Below are 16,571 nucleotides of genomic sequence, written 5' to 3' on the forward strand. Positions count from 1 at the left end.
GCGCTATTTTAAAGTTTTCCTTCGTTAAAGGCAAATCCGCTACAGAAACGTTCTGTGAGATTAATGCTGTTTTGGGGGATGGTACTATATCACTTCGAACTGCGGAGGGATAGTTTCGACACCAATGGTAAGTCAGCCGGCGGAAGACCTGTGACGACGAATACCGATCAAAACATTGAGTTAGACCGGCATGTGGCATCTCGTGACATTGGCCGGAAAATGAGAGTTAGAGTTAGAGAGGATACACAAAATAGCTTGATGTTTGGGTGCTGCATGATTTGGCACAAAAAAAATCCTTCTGGACCAAATCAACGCTTGCGATATGCTCCAAAACGGAACGAACTCGACCCATTTTTTAAACAGATGGTGATTGCCGACTAAAAATGGATCGCATACGATAATATCAAGCAAAAGTCGCTGAAACGTCCCAAACAGTGGTCAAACCGGGATTGACGGCCAGGAAGGTTTTGCTGTGTGTGTGCTGGGGTTGGAATGGAATCATCCACTACGAGCCAGACGCTTAATTCTAACATCTACTGTGCACAACTGGACCGCTTGAAGCAGGCGATCAGGCTAACAGGAAGGGTGTAGTGTTCCACTAGGACAACGGCAGAGCACACACTTTGTTGATGACTCGTCAGAAGCCACTGAAGCTAGGATGGGAGGCTTTATCGCATCAACTGTAAAGCCCGTACATAGCGCCAGGTGAATACCACATGTTCTTGTGCATGGTGGACGCCCTTGTTGGTGCAAAGTTGAACTCAAAAGAGGCTTGTGAAAAGTGGCTGTCCTATTTCTTCTCAAAGCAAATAAGGAGGGGGCTTCCACGAGGGGGATATTATGAAGTTGCCGTCTAGATGGAAACATATTATCGAACGAAACAGCGCATATTTGAACTAAAACCGATCACTGTAAAACTTTTTATAAAGCATTGAATAAATAGCAAAGGGGCGGAAGGGAGATATTTTCTAACCTAACAATAAAAAAAAACACAAAACCAAATCAACCAAAAATTTTTTTTACAAGCGTTTCTGTTAAGCTATCGCTTGGTATACTTGCATACAGTGCCATTGAATAATATTTATAAGCTGTCAGCTTGGCAGTTGGTTGTGCTCGCATCAGGCTTTAAGGATATCACAGCCAGGCAGTGTTCTACATTCTTTGTGGGGTGCAGCGCTCCATTTAATCGAGCGTGCTTCCACGCGTATAGATTTCGACGCATACTCATACACACATATATAGCATGCTTTTGTTTGCGTGAAAGAGAATTTGCATTGTTGGCAAACAGAAATCCATATCTGATATGTGATTTACAACAGACAAGTGTGTTGAATTCAATTAGCTGCAGGTAATTACCTGGCAAAACACGACAACCAAGCAGCAGTGATGACTGCTGATACCGCCATGCAGCGCAGTAACAACACTACAACAAACAACCGGTAACGCAATTAAAAATATAATAATTGGACATGGCGAGTCTGATTATATGCCAATGCATTGAAATTACGGACGAAAAAACCCCCTAACTTTTTGTGGTGCGATGCAATGTAGAACCGTACGATTTTCGAGATAGCCGAATACTATAAGGGAAAGCTTTTACATTTTCGAACTTGTTAACGTAAGAGGACACAGAAAACTATTTGTTTTTTTAGTTATCTATTAAATAAGTTGACAAAAACTGTGCACAAGTTGTTTGAATATCTAATTAATAGATAGATTTAAAGATGAGAAATGCACCGCGATCTTAGGTCTATTGTGAGCTAATACTAATTAGATTAGTAATATACACATAAATCCTCAAAATTCGAAAATTGCTAATTTTCCATATTTCAGATTTTTTTTTTTTTTGAAAAACTTTAACTACTTTGGTGAAAAATAATATACTTATTTCTAAAATTCATAACTTAGTATCTAATCATTATTTAAAAAGCGATGGAGCTTTAAGAAGAACATTTAGAAATTCTATAAATTACGAGTCGAACGAAATTATTACGAATAAATTACAGAAAGTAATAAATTACAGTTTTTTCATTGTAGAGTAAAGTGAAATTAATTAAAATTTTTTTTTAAATATTAAAAAGCATTATTCAGTTAATAATTGGTTTTGGATATACTGGCGTTTAAAGCCCACTTTAATAACCGCATTGCCATTATAATAATTATAATAAGTATTAAAAAGTCATTATCGATAAAGATTTGAATAAAATACATTTTAAATGCTAAAAGCCAACCGATTATGGGGTTTAAACGTCAAATTTATACTATTAGCGGTGATATCAGCAATAGAAAAAGCTTGTATCAAACTCATCTCAGGAACAGATGACGATAGCTTGATTTGGTAACCCTTTGTAAAATATATGCATCAAAGAATAAATACACACGTTTTTAAATTTTTTTTTAGCTAAATTTAGATAGGTATACTCGTGTTGTGGTCCAATACCCCACTTTTAATGTTGTGAAAAAAAGAATAGTTAGAAAATTCAATCTAAATAAACATTTGGGAAATTAGACAACTAAAGCCACAAATCAGACAACTGAAGCTACCATTCTTTAGTCTGTTTTCAAAAAACTTAGACGCATTTACCCATGACTAAGCATATTATAGAACATATGGGCAGAAGAAGAGAGAAACATGACTGTATCTTAAGTCACTAAGCGGATAATATGAAAGATACTGATTTTATAAATGGCTCCTTTAGTGAAAACATAAATAATATAAATAAAACAATTTAAATAAATTTTTGTTAAACTAGTTTTACTATAATTTTTTTAAATTTCTAAATGTTGCTAGCGTTCTTGAACGTCAGGTCAGTATGTTACTAAACTTGAGAGACGTGGAAATCGCTGCAATATATTATAATAGAGGTTTTTTCTTTACGCAATCAACTGCTAGGATTTACTTTAAGTGTCAATTGAAAGGAAATCCATGAAACGTTGGATTCGCGAGGTGCTTATATTATATTTTATTAGATTAATAAGATTGTATTCGAAACTATCCGTTTCTCTGCATAAACATGTTTAGCGATCAAATTTGCTTTTGTTTTTCTTTATCGTGCGACAATTAAATTTGCAACATTGAAATCTGTTGAAGATGCGCAGTGTCACAGTCTGATAGTTTATCTCGCACACATAGTCGGCTGGACCACATAGTTGCTTCCATATATTGTATGCACACACAACACGACGCATACTTTATGGCAGATAGTGAATGAAAATCCCTATAGGGTGATATGTTTTAGAGATTGTAATCTACAAATCCTCACCATAAACTTGAAACCTTCAAAACTGTGCAAGTAAGCGCGCGCGTTCACGGTGCATCATGATGTCGAATGGCAGGGGTAACAATAGCTACAAACAACAACATACAACGACGTCGATGGTGATTACATCGGAGCAAACGACAATGCCGCTGAGTGACTTTTACAAGCTTTTAAGCCATAAAGCCGCAATGGAGCTCAGTAGCTGCCTGAGTCGCTTAGCAATCTACACGACTGCCATATAAAGTCAAACACAAATTTTAAACACAACCGCAGAGCCAAAACCACCAACCGCAATCTTTGATTTCACAAACAGTTGCACGGTTAGATGGCAGTGCTCGCAGCAACACAAGCTTGCAACAAATGCGCGTTATGTACTACCTTATATGCGACAAATGTGTGTATCTACGTTTGTGGTTAGTTGGTGCTTACCTTCAGTTTGCTCACATTTTCCGCTTACTTTGTCACAGAGGAGGGCATTTCAATAAGCTGTAATGAAATAAATTGAGTACAATTATTAATAAAAACATAAACAAATAAAGAACATTAAATAATTAATTATAATATAAAATAAATTAAAAGGCAACACTGCGTTCTAAAATCAAGAGCACTATTAGTAGTAATTCCAGAGGTGGAGAAAAATGTATTTAAGGAAACTTGTATTTTCGCCGTAAATATAGAATAGACTCACGCCGGAAAAACGAATGGTGGAAATTCAGTTTTATACATTTTTAATAGATGGTTTACACAATGATAAAAACGTAGAATTAAAAAGAATAATGTTTACTAACATTATTTTTGAAGAAATTTGTCCCTTTCTAATTTTTTGAGGAAGGAGCATTGGCCTTAACAACCGCGCCGTTAGTTCTGCTTTCTCCATAATGGATAAGGCAGCGAATCAAATGGCTCTGGTGGTGAAAGGGGGCAAGACGAAATATTTCCCGTCCTCAAGCAAATAGTCGTCGCACTCGCAACTAGGCACTAGGACGATGACAACAACTGATGAGTCGACGTTACGAGTTTTCGAGAGAAAGATTTTGCGGAATATTTATGGTTCTTTGCGCATTGGCCACGACGAATATCGCATTCGATGGAACGATGAGCTGTACGAGATATACGACGACATTGACATACTTCAACAAATTAAAAGACAGCGGCTACGCTGGCTAGGTCATGGCGTCCGAATAGACGAAAACACTCCGCCTCGGAAAGTATTCGACGCAGTACCCGCAGGGGGAAAGAGAGGAAGAGGAAGGCTCCCACTCCGTTGGAGGGACCAGGTGAAGAAGGACTTGGCGTTGCTTGAAATCCGAATTTCTTATGCTCGAAACGAACCGCAAATGTCTGATTTATTACATTTCCATCTAAGAACCGGTAACCAATCAGCGCTACTCGGTTTGCTGAAAGAATGTGCTTTGCAACTGATTAACAACGAACATTATCGCAAAACGGAAAAGGGTTTAATTATGAAGTACATTTATGTATAAATATATATATGTACATATTTAAAGCGGCCAGTTGTTGTGGTCTACTAATCAGCGATAATTAATCCATACTGGTTACGTTCTTTACCCTTCATAGCGTATATTTATGCCTTAAGGTTCTATAACTTCATAATAAATGTATGCACGATGGGGGGATTGACAAAAGTTTGTAAAATTTGCTCGCCGAAGGAAGGTTGCAGCTAATTCTGCGTTAAAGACAGTAAAGTGGTTTCATCGGTCATAAATTCCGTTATCGAAGAAAAAAGTCCGAACACAACTACACAACTTTTACCTTTACGGTAAAACCTTTCATCTTGTGATGTTATTCAAGAATAAAGCCATTTTACGTGCCGCCTTGTGAGTGGAATTGCTTTCAGACCTTTTGCCATCGAATGAAACAAATAATAAACGGACACTGCCATATCTGAGAAAAATGGCGGATGGGGCAGGACTTCCAGTTTAAGTGGTTATAGGTAGAGTTATGCGGCAAAAGTTACAGAATTTAACTTCATCAAATATTTATATGATATATAATAAGCGACTTTCCATCAGGGTTCAACCATTGATATCTAACATATTGAACTTTATGTGAAAATCATAGTAATAGACTCCTATTTTTGAACAATCGTCGTCCATCCGTGGACATAAAGGACTTCGTGCATAATTCCTTTGAAATCGATGAGTTTTTCAGAATTTTTTCCGGGTTTTTAATAGTCCATTGAGTTTATATTTTTCGAATACCATCCAGACATCTGTTGATATACAAAAGATAAGTTTCATCGAAGATCTACGACGATCATTATTATGCGAATCTTTGTAAGTCGCCACGTACACATATTGTCCGACTTCTTGGTAACTCGCAAATACCTACATAAATATGTGGCATAAACAAGCAGATTTACTTGCAACAAAATTGGAACGAGCCCTTCAACGTAAGGTTAATACCCACGCCAAGTGGCGTTGCACTAAAGCGAATGTACGCAGAAGAACATAAGAGTTAGTTATCCGAGCGACCGGTTACACGGCCTGCCAGTCAGTCAACTAAACCGTTTTGTACCTTTCAAGGCGGTACACATACATATAAATACATACAAATAAATACAAACAAATGAAAACAAGAAGAAGAGGAAGAACGAATTTAAGGCAATGTACAATGAAGTGGTCGGCAGTGTTGGTTCGTTGCAGTACGTGGGGACGAAGATCTTTTTAGCAGCGTGTTTTTTGAACGATTTCTTTGTTTTGCTTGCACCACTAAATCGATGTGTGATTGTTACGCTTACGCTGCAAGGATGTGTGTACATTGATACTGATATATTGAGGGAGGTACAACGGCTCGTTAAGCTAAGCCCTGCTAAGGCATTGAAGCGCACTTGGTGTCCAGCAGCGAGCGTGATACTCCGCACATACACACACACACTGCCCGACGGACATTTGGTTATTTAGTATTTCGATGAATTTAAGCCGGGAGACATAAGCATGACTGCGAGAGCAAGAGTTGAAGGAAAAAATAATAATAATCAAGTAAAAAAGTGAAGCTGACGGAGAAAAGCAAGTGAGTGTATGCGCGCAAACAATTGCTTGGCGAATGTGAATTAAAGTGACTGGAAAGTGTGACTAAAACGGGGAACAAACAAGTGCCTACAGAAACTCGTACGAGAATAATAACTGGGTAAGGCATACAAAGTAGAGGTTTGTTAAATTTAGTGTATACAAATATACTTACGAGGGCGCACATGCAAGTACTTAGCCTGCAAAGTTTTGGAACTCAACTTGACCCAGCAATGCACCCACTTATTTAACCCTTCTGAAAGCATGTTTTCTGCACAAGCTCTATCGAATTGAGATTAACTGACACGTTCTCTCGTATATAATATCTCCACCCATCCGGTCTTATGACTTGTCTATTGGTCTGAACTATCTCGTGCATTTTCAATCGGCCATCTGTCAATATGAAATCACGGACTTTTGTCACGTTTTCCTCCGTTCTAGCCGTTTTAGGGACACCTTGGCAACGCTTATCAAAAACCGACACTGCAACTTTGTAAACCAAATTTTTACGGTTTCTATCGATGGAAAAGAGTCATCATATACAACATTCAAGTGCTTATTGATTTCGCTGTTCTCTTCTAGAACACTTATTAATATGTATATTAATAACATCTCTCATAAATTCGCGAACACGCCTGCTTTCATGGTTCTATATTCTTGAGCTAGCGGCGCCATCATGCGGTGAGATCAAGTACTTATTGGACCGCCCTGGTATAAGTATATGTATGTATATACTTGTATATTATTGTGCGGGAACATTGGATATTTATGTATGCAAAAACAATTGAGCGTTGTTGTGAAACGTTTAAATGGTTCACACACTGCACAGCCGCAGAAAGTTCACAGAACAAAATGTGTAATGACAACAAAAGAAATGAAAAAGAAAGCAAACAAAAGTGCTAAGCCTATAACTAACAAAAACCGAAATTATTTTCTTCTTTTTATGTTGCGCCAGCAAGCTGAGGTCTTTGTGGCATGGAAGCGCACACAAAGGCTTATAGCAGAAACAGTGGAGAACATAGAATCGTGGCCCGTGTCAGCTGATACGACCCATCTTATGGGCGCGTAATATAAGTGCACAGTGAAAAACGCTACTCCCTTCTCTCTTTGACGTAGGATGACGTGAGAATTCACGGCATTTGGATTTTTGCCGTAGAAACGTGTCAGCTGATTGCTCTCTCACTACTCAGGGTTGCCAATATCTATATACTGTAGTAATTATCAATTTTTATAATTCAATCTGTTTGAAATTTTCTTAAAATAACTCAAAATCAGAGTCGAATGCTATTATTTGTAATTATACATATAAACTATTTTTAATAGTTTGTTTTCAGTTTTGATATTTTATATTATAAAAAATTGTAATTTAAAACATAGATGTGTACAAAACTATATATGCGTATTGAGCAATGGCAATATTGTTCAAATGAAAACAAACAAAGATGCCTGATTTCTACGTTTTTGTCACGTTCTCAACTGTTCACACATTTTGCTCGATAAGGAAGTTAAAGGAAGGAAGGCAGTAGCGTTCTCCACTGTTTCTGCTATTAATGTTATGAAAATATTTTACGCTCATTATGACAACAAAAACATCGGGAGCCTTACAATAAAGAAACAAGTGACTGAATTATTACAATCGTTTGTTATTTTTGGCCCAAATGAACGTAAATGAATTTTTGAAGGAGTGAAACACTGAAAATGAGACAATTGTCTGCAGGCAACACAAAAAGGGGGAAGCCATCAAACCCGTATGAAAAAAATTTAAATTAAAATATAATGTAGAGGCACAAATATGAAAAAATAATTAAAAATGGTAAATGCTACAAATGAAGGCAAGAAATAGTAGGGGGGAGATGAAGATAACAATGTATCAGAGCTGGTCATTTCCAGTGAAGACGTTATTACTTGTTATTGTCCATTTAAACCTATTTCTAGCATATGTCTGTTAAACGCTATGGATCGTTTCAACAATCTGGTTAAAAATAGAGATGGCTCTCTACTTCCTTTCGGCGGCTACCTTCGGTGACTACGTACCCTTAAATACGCAAAAATTCTTCTGCACTTTTATAAAAGAATTGAAAGGAATACAATTTTATCACCAGAAGATGTGGCATTAGTTATGTAATCATTCAAACCGATATGACATCAGCGCTGGCATAATAAGCTGTGGGTTACGCCAACAAGATAGCGCCAAGTATGTTCGTTAATTAGTTTGAATTTAACAGTTTGTTCAGAAAAACGGTCGTTAATTGCTCCATTAAGGCTAGAGGTTAGCGCAGATTGACTGGCTCGCCCTTTATGATAGACTAGCGCTAATTGCCCACATGGATAAACTCAATACACATGCAACAAATGAAGGTACATATCACCGACGAAGCGTAGACGAAAAAAATTCGACAAATATGAAAAAGGTAATAACAGCCAGAATTGCAAAGAAAACCGAAAAAAGGAAAGTGCAGTTCAGTGGTTAGCGAAAATGCACAACTTTTTAGAATTGACATATAGATCCATGTGTAGAAACCAAGCCTAAACAATTTTCGGCGGCTCGTTCCACTTTTCTATTTGTGGAACGTGCACGAGATGTCAATTACACGTTGCACAGCCACACAATAACGTAGTTGCCACAAACGTATCCATGCAAATAATATCACGAAGCAAAGAGCGAAAAGGAAGCAAATTAACTACTTTGCAATTTGAGTAGAAAAAGAAAACAGCCAAGCAGAAAGCAGCTTGTGCGTTGACTTGATAACTACGAGTTCATTGACTTCATTAAAAGATACGCCACAAAGAAAAAATGCTGAAAGGGGATATTGTCTTCAAGGAAAAACTGACAGAAATACTCGACTCTGCGAAGCTTTTTAATTAAATTGGCTCCAAGGCTTATGTTGTTGTATTGTAACCAAGCTGTAGTGTAATAGCGGCACAAAGTAATCATTGAAAAGCATTGTTGCAGGACCAAGAACACTTTTGATCGGTCATACGTGCTGATTTCAAAGTCTTTATGAAGTCAGATCATTGATGAAGCGAACATTTGATGAAGTTTGAATGCTCAGTGATTAGAAAAATGGTCGGAAATAGACCAAAATTAGTTTCTTTAAGGTGAATTTAAAGATAAGATGGCCTTTTCGTAGAAAAATAATTAAATTTTGGCTCTGAAATAATTTCAATTTCAGTGTAGGAATATACCGGGCGCAGCCGATATTCACAATATTATGTACAGTACATAGAATTTAGCGTAGATAATGTGTATCTAGATTATAGAATATAATTCGAATAGAAGAATAGTGCAGAATGCCTTTTTCCGAATACTCTGAAAAACAAATTCAGACTGCAAAAGCGCATTAATTTATTTTGTCATACCGCACTCGTCCCCTCATTGTACACTTCAACAACAAGAGTTTAATTCGATTCGTGATCTATTGGGTTGTTTTGATTAAATTATTGGCTCTTTGTTTGTTCGTTATATGAACCGCACTGGGAACCCGAAAGTTGCTGCTTGTTTTTGGTACAATTCTAGAAATATATATAGCAGCGAATGTGATTTGATTGCACAGGGCTGAAAGTTAATATGAACTAATTTGCATATAAGAGAATTTAAACTTTCTCGTGCAATCATTAAAATCCTAAATCCCCTTAATTTTCTTAAGACGTTGATTTATTAATAGTTCAGCGAAGAATTAACAAAGTTCTGAAACAATTTGTGGGGAGCATTTTCGTGGGCATTGGTCATTATCCGGTTAGTTAACAGTTAATTTATAAGCTGTGATAACTCAACAAATGGACCACATTTAACAGCTGATTTCAGTCATTTATACATGTGTGATCGCCGCCAACAACAGCAACCATTAAGCCCCAAGGTCATGAACTGTTCACACGTGAGGAGTTGATTGTAATCGTGTGATAAGTAAATTAGTAATTGAATATTGGTGAAGGGAGAGGAGAAAGTGAGAAAAGAAGATAATCTATAATTCTCGCACGTCGGTTTCGATCACACGCTTGTGTCTTCAAATCTGTTTCTTGAGACGTTCTCACCGATCGCATTGCCACCAAACAATAAATCACTTAAAGCTTAGAAATTGTTGTCGAGTGCAGAGATTAACGCCACCACAGAGGTTTTCTTTATCTAACTGCAGACCTCCATAAAACGTATTCTTCTTCTTCTTTACTGGCGGAGACACCGCTTACGCGGTTATAGCCGAGTTAACAACAGCGCGCTAGTCGTTTCTTCTTTTCGCTACATGGTGCCCATTGGATAATCCAAGCGAAACCAAACCACCTGGTTCAACGGAGTGGATGTCTTCTTCTTCCTCTGCTTCCCACGGCGGGTACTGCGTCGAATACTTTCCGAGCCGGAGTGTTTTCGTCTATTCGGACGACATGACATAGCCAGCATAGCCGCTGTCTTTTAATTCGCTGAACTATGTCAATGTCGTCGTATATCTCGTACAGCCCCTCGTTCCATCGAATGCGATATTCGCCGTGACCAACGCGCAAAGAACCTTAAATCTTTCGCAGAACTTTTCTCTCGAAAACTCGCAACGTCGACTCATCCGTTGTTGACATCGTCCAAGCCTCTGCACCATATAGCAGGGCGGGAATTATGAGTTACTTATAGATTTTGGTTTTTGTTCGTCGGGAGAGGAATTTACTTTTCAATTGCCTACTTAGTCCGAAGTAGCACCTGTTGACAAGAATTATAGTTCGTTGGATTTCCAGGCTGACATTGTTGGTGGTGTTTACACTGGTTCCAAGATAGACGAAATTATCTACGACTTTAAAGTTATGACTGTCAGCAGTGACGTGCGAGCCAAGTCGCGAGTGCGACGACTGTTTGTTTGATGACAGGAGATATTTCGTCTTGCCCTCGTTCAGTGCCAAACCCATTTGCTTTGCTTCCTTGTCCAGTCTGGAGAAAGCAGAACTAACGGCGCGGATGTTGAGGCCGATGATATCAATCAATGATCAGGTTGAAGAAGTCACACGGTAAGGAGTCGCCAGTAAACGTATTGCTCAAATTATAGTTGAATTAACAGTACTTTTGTTATTCGTCTTTGAAAATTTGTGTGTTTTATAAACTTATTTTGAGGATTTCGTTACTTCTATTCACAAATTTATGCTTGCAACATGCAGTTCATATTTTAGTCGGAACTGTACATATTAAATTTTCCCAACTTTTCTCCTCTTCACTCAATTTTACACGCTTATCATGCAAATACAGCAATAATTCCTATATTAGCTTCTAATGAAAATCCACACTTCCACTTTCGTGCTACGGGAACAAATTTACCTGCATAGTCGTTAATGCTACTCATTAACAATTTAATTACCACCACACTTATATTCTTTATACGCTTTTGACCCGATTTACGAGCGTCGAGGTGGAAAGAAGCGCAAGGCTAACAGGAGATTAACTATTGCCATTGGCGCGCTGCAGGCACCACATGCAACACATGCACGACTATAGTTAGTTGCCACATGTGGCACATAGCATGTTGCTAATTTTTTCCTTTCGCTGCACATTTTCCCCATCACTTTGTTTGGTAAACACTTGGGTGTGCTGCGCACATTGCGCTTACAAAGTAGAAATTGCCAGCGACTCATGAGAAAAGTGGGCTGGGAGGGCGGCAGAGGTGCAAAAAACTTTGGCATTGACAGCGATGAGTGTGTGTCGAACACATCCGCTGGTTGATGCGATGGCATTGGTTTGAGTGGGGCATGAGGAGCGCTACAAAATAGAAAAGAAGCCCATTTCTGCGCAAATAAATGAATGAACAAAAGCGGTGCCGGCCAGACAATAGTAAAAATAGACTAAGCAAACACGAAATATATGTAAACACACTTATGTATGTGTGTAGTTAAAAGTCAAAAGGCAAATAGCGCGGACAAGTAGGCAGACAGACGGCCTGTCATGTACTTAAATGGGTGAATAGGTAAAGATGTCGTCATAAAAACACACACACATACATACATGTATGCATATATATATGTATATACATACACAGATAAGCATCAAAAGTTGTAGTACAGTTGGAGTTGGCAATTGAAAAGCACGGAAAATCCGGTAAGCAATGAAAGTAACAACAAGTGTGCCATTCAAACAGCCCACAAATCGTGTGATACTTTCGCTTGGTAATCAGCGCTGAATATCTACCCACGGGTATCTTCATTACATACTACATATTAATTAGTTGCTAGTTTGTTTTGGTGCTTGCGGGCGCAGAATTATCTCATTATTTCTTTTCGTTGTATTATTATTTTTGCGCCTACAACTTCTAGCACTTATTGCTTTGTAGTTTCACTTTTGCACTTACGCTTTCATTACTATTTATTTTGTAATGATTTTTATTTAATTGCTTTCACGGTTGTTAATTTCACTTCGTTGGCTTTTTGTTTGCTTAATAATATCAGCGCAACGCTAAGATCACACCTTCTGCGTGCGCCTCTTAGTCGTCTAGCTGGCCGCACTCAATTCTTCGGTCTAGAAAAATTATAATTCAGTGACGCATTTGTTTTCGTAGACGAATTGGCAACGCCAGCTGCAATAAATAAATACAAATTTTGTAGACAACAAATGTCTGTTGTATATTTTCTTCTTTTGAGCTCCTACACAGCGGTTGAGGCTGAAAATTCATGCGAACTAACCGCACGCTAGACCAACAAAAAGGCAGACTTTCGTGACATGCTTCGTTGGTTGCCACACACATTTTCCCTGCTATTTTTATTATTACGTGAGTTATCATGCTTGTCTTGTCTGCTGCCGGTCTGTCCGTCTACATTGTTTCTCATGTTTACTATTTAAGTACTTGCCGTTGTCGTGTTGTTTCCGGTGCAGTGTCTCGTTTATTTTAACCAAAATATACCACAGTGGTGGTCACAACACGCCACACTCTATGCGAGGGCATAAATAGCGCCAAGCGAAAAATGGGTGAAGAAAGTTTAAAATTCTTTTCTTCTAATAATATTATTGTCGCTATTGAGGACAATGACCCACAAGTTATGAGTAAATGCGTTTAGTTTTAAATGTGGCAATTTTTCTATATTAAATTTGTTAACTTACCCCAAACTCTGAAGCCGCAAATGTATCACCTGTAATTGAAGGAATAATACAATTTTAAATACAAATATTTTAAGAGTTTTTATACATGTTTTAAGAATTTCATTTGCACATTTGTAGGCAGTAACAAAAACATTCACCAATATAAACTCGAATTGGTAATGGGTGAAGGTAATGCCAGCAATTACTTTACGAAATCATAAAATTTCAAAAGTTTATTTTTTAACTTCCGAAAGGAACTGATTTCGTGTGCTTAGTAAATGTGATGAGGTTGAAATATTTACATACTTACATATATTTTATAAATACTTATACAGTGTTATTAAAATTAATATATTTTAGTCTTAGAAATAGCAGTGAATATCTTGGCAAGTTGACTATATTAAGAATAAATGATTAAAATCATATTAAAACAAGTAAGGAAGGGCTAAGTTCGGGTGTCACCGAACATTTTATACTCTCGCATGATAAAGTGATAATCGAGATTTCAGGCGTGGTTGTGAACCGATTTCACCCATATTTGGTAAATGTCATCACGGTGTTAAGAAAATATTATATACCGAATTTCATTGAAATCGGTTGAGTACTTCCTGAGATATGGTTTTTGGTCCATAAGTGGGCGACGCCACGCCCATTTTCAATTTAAAAAAAAAACCTGGATGCAGCTTCCTTCTGACATTTCTTCCGTAAAATTTAGTGCTTCTGACGTTTTATGTTAGTCGGTTAACGCACTTTTAGTGATTTTCAACATAACCTTTGTATGGGAGGTGGGCGTGGTTATTGTCCGACTTCTTCCATTTTTGAACTGTATATGGAAATGCCTAAAAGAAACGACCCTATACAGTTTGGTTGACATAGCTATAGTAGTTTTCGAGATATGTACAAAAAAGTTAGTAGGGGCCGGGGCCACGCCCACTTTTCCAAAAAAATTATGTCCAAATATGCCCCTCCCTAGTGCGATCCTTTGTGCCAAATTTCATTTTAATATCTTTATTTACGGCTTAGTTATGAGATTTTATAGGTTTTCGGTTTCCGCCATTTTGTGGGCGTGGCAGTGGGCCGATTTTGCCCATCTTCGAACTTAACCTTCTTATGGAGCCAAGAAATACGTGTACCAAGTTTCATCATGATATCTCAATTTTTACTCAAGTTACAGCTTGCACGGACGGACGGACAGACGGACGGACAGACGGACGGACGGACAGACAGACACCCGGATTTCAACTCTACTCGTCACCCTGACCACTTCGGTATATATAACCCTATATCTGACTCTTTTAGTTTTAGGACTTACAAACAACCGTTATGTGAACAAAACTATAATACTCTCCGTAGCAACTTTGTTGCGAGAGTTTAATTACTTTATGCACTACCAAAAGTTACGTTTCCCAACTAATTAAAAGTAACCTAAATGTGAAAGAATACTCTTATGTATATTCTTTTTGTAGCCAGTGGCAAACCCTTTCACCAACAAATGCTTCAATTGATAATGGGTGAACACAGTGCACATACTTTTTTTTACGAAATCATAAAATTCCAAAAGTTTAGCTCGTAACTTACAAAAAGAACTGGTCTCAAACTTGAAGCTAAGGTAGTTGCATAACAACGAAGCTACCACATCCATCTTAGAATGGAAACGAGGTACATATTTTAATATAGTGGTGCTTCTAAATATTATTTTTCAAAAACTAACCGAGCGCCAAGCTTTCATTATTTTTGAAATATTATTCAATATTGAAAAGATGTTGTTCTTCGTGTAACTCTCAATTTTTGGTAAGACGGCAGCTGCCGATTTATTTATTCATTTTTTTTTTTTTTTTTTTTTTTTTTTTTTTTTTTTTTTTTTTTTTTTTTTTTTTTTTTTTTTTTTTTTTTTTTTTTTTTTTTTTTTTTGATAATTGCGCTTAAAATTAGTAAAGTACTTATTTGGTATTGCATTAGTGTATATTCTTATTAGATATTAAATTTCGGTGTACTTGTATCAGATTTGAAATCATTCTATAATTTAAATTTTAATTATAACAGCTTTGAAAAAACTTATGGACAGTTTAAGAATATATTCTAGAAAGGTTTTCAATAACAAAAATTATTTATTATTAAACCGTGTGAAAAATTGCTAAATTGCTGTAGTCACGATAATATTTGAATAATTCACATTACATACATATGTCAATTAATCTATTTAATGACTTTAATAATTTCAAGATGCAAATCGCAGACTTCAAGGGCTAGTCAATGTATGTACATATGTATGAATGTGGTAGCTATGTACCTGCAAACATATTTCTATATACCTGGTATATAAATACTTATATACAAACCACACATAGCCATTATCAATATGAACTTTATCTTTAAATTAGCACAATGAATTCAAATCTTAAAAAAATGACATTTTCTCACCCCTGTATTTGGTCGCTTTTAATCAATATACCGCAGCACCAAGCGTCAATGTATAATATAATGAAAACACAAACAACAATCACTAAAACAAATTTTGCCAAGCGCTATGGCATTTGCGAGACATTCGCAGACACAACAACACTTTCACTATTTGCGAATTTACACAAGGTGTAATTGATTATTTCGCTGGTTTTTGCTAGAATTTATTGTTTATGCACCCCGGCACTTGGTACAAAAAAAAAGTTAAATTCTGCGCGACACACGGAGCAAAAAGTATGCAACCCTTCAACCAATCGACTAAACAGCACAAACAAGATTGCCAGATGTGATATTCCGGAAAAATATTTTTCCATGTTTTGTAGCACTTGCAGGGTTGCTGTGCGCAAAACCGCGTCAGCTGCTCATATAAAGGGGGCACAGAAAACGTTTAATTCTTCGCTTCAAGGTAAGATTAGTTAGTTACTAGAGCTGTGAACTATATTTAACATAACGCCGATAATATATAAATATAAAATCTACATATTATACATATACTTATAATGTACCTAAGTAACATACTTCACATATATAATTTTATGAAATTGAAATTGGTTTTGCTTCGCTCTTTGCCGACAGATGTCACCGGTGTCAAACATGCAACTATGCAAGCAGCTGATTCTTAATACTGTATGAAAAAGACAGACAGTACAGAGAACTTAAAACCAGAGAACTTAAAACATAGAGAAGGTGTAGGTTCGATGTCGAACAATTTATAAGATTGTGACAGGGAATTCACCTCACAACCACAGAATTCACGATGAGAAATGTTAACATTTTTAACAGTTC

General features: G+C 37.0%; 1 protein-coding gene across 1 annotated transcript in view; it reads right to left on the reverse strand.

The window, feature by feature from the left end:
- Positions 1–16,036, reverse strand: part of LOC108973464 (alpha-mannosidase 2x) — a 38,279-nt gene extending 22,243 nt beyond the window's left edge. The window contains exons 1-3 of the mRNA XM_018940733.1: positions 15,747–16,036; positions 13,347–13,375; positions 3,690–3,746 (exon numbers count right to left, since the gene is read on the reverse strand). The gene's annotated coding sequence lies outside the window, so the exon portion shown is untranslated. The remainder of the gene's footprint in view (positions 1–3,689; positions 3,747–13,346; positions 13,376–15,746) is intronic.
- Positions 16,037–16,571: the final 535 nt, after the last annotated feature.

Source organism: Bactrocera latifrons, unplaced genomic scaffold (genome assembly GCF_001853355.1).
Source record: "Bactrocera latifrons isolate USDA-ARS-PBARC rearing strain unplaced genomic scaffold, ASM185335v1 scaffold_48, whole genome shotgun sequence".
In the NCBI taxonomy this organism is placed as follows: Eukaryota; Metazoa; Arthropoda; class Insecta; order Diptera; family Tephritidae; genus Bactrocera; species Bactrocera latifrons.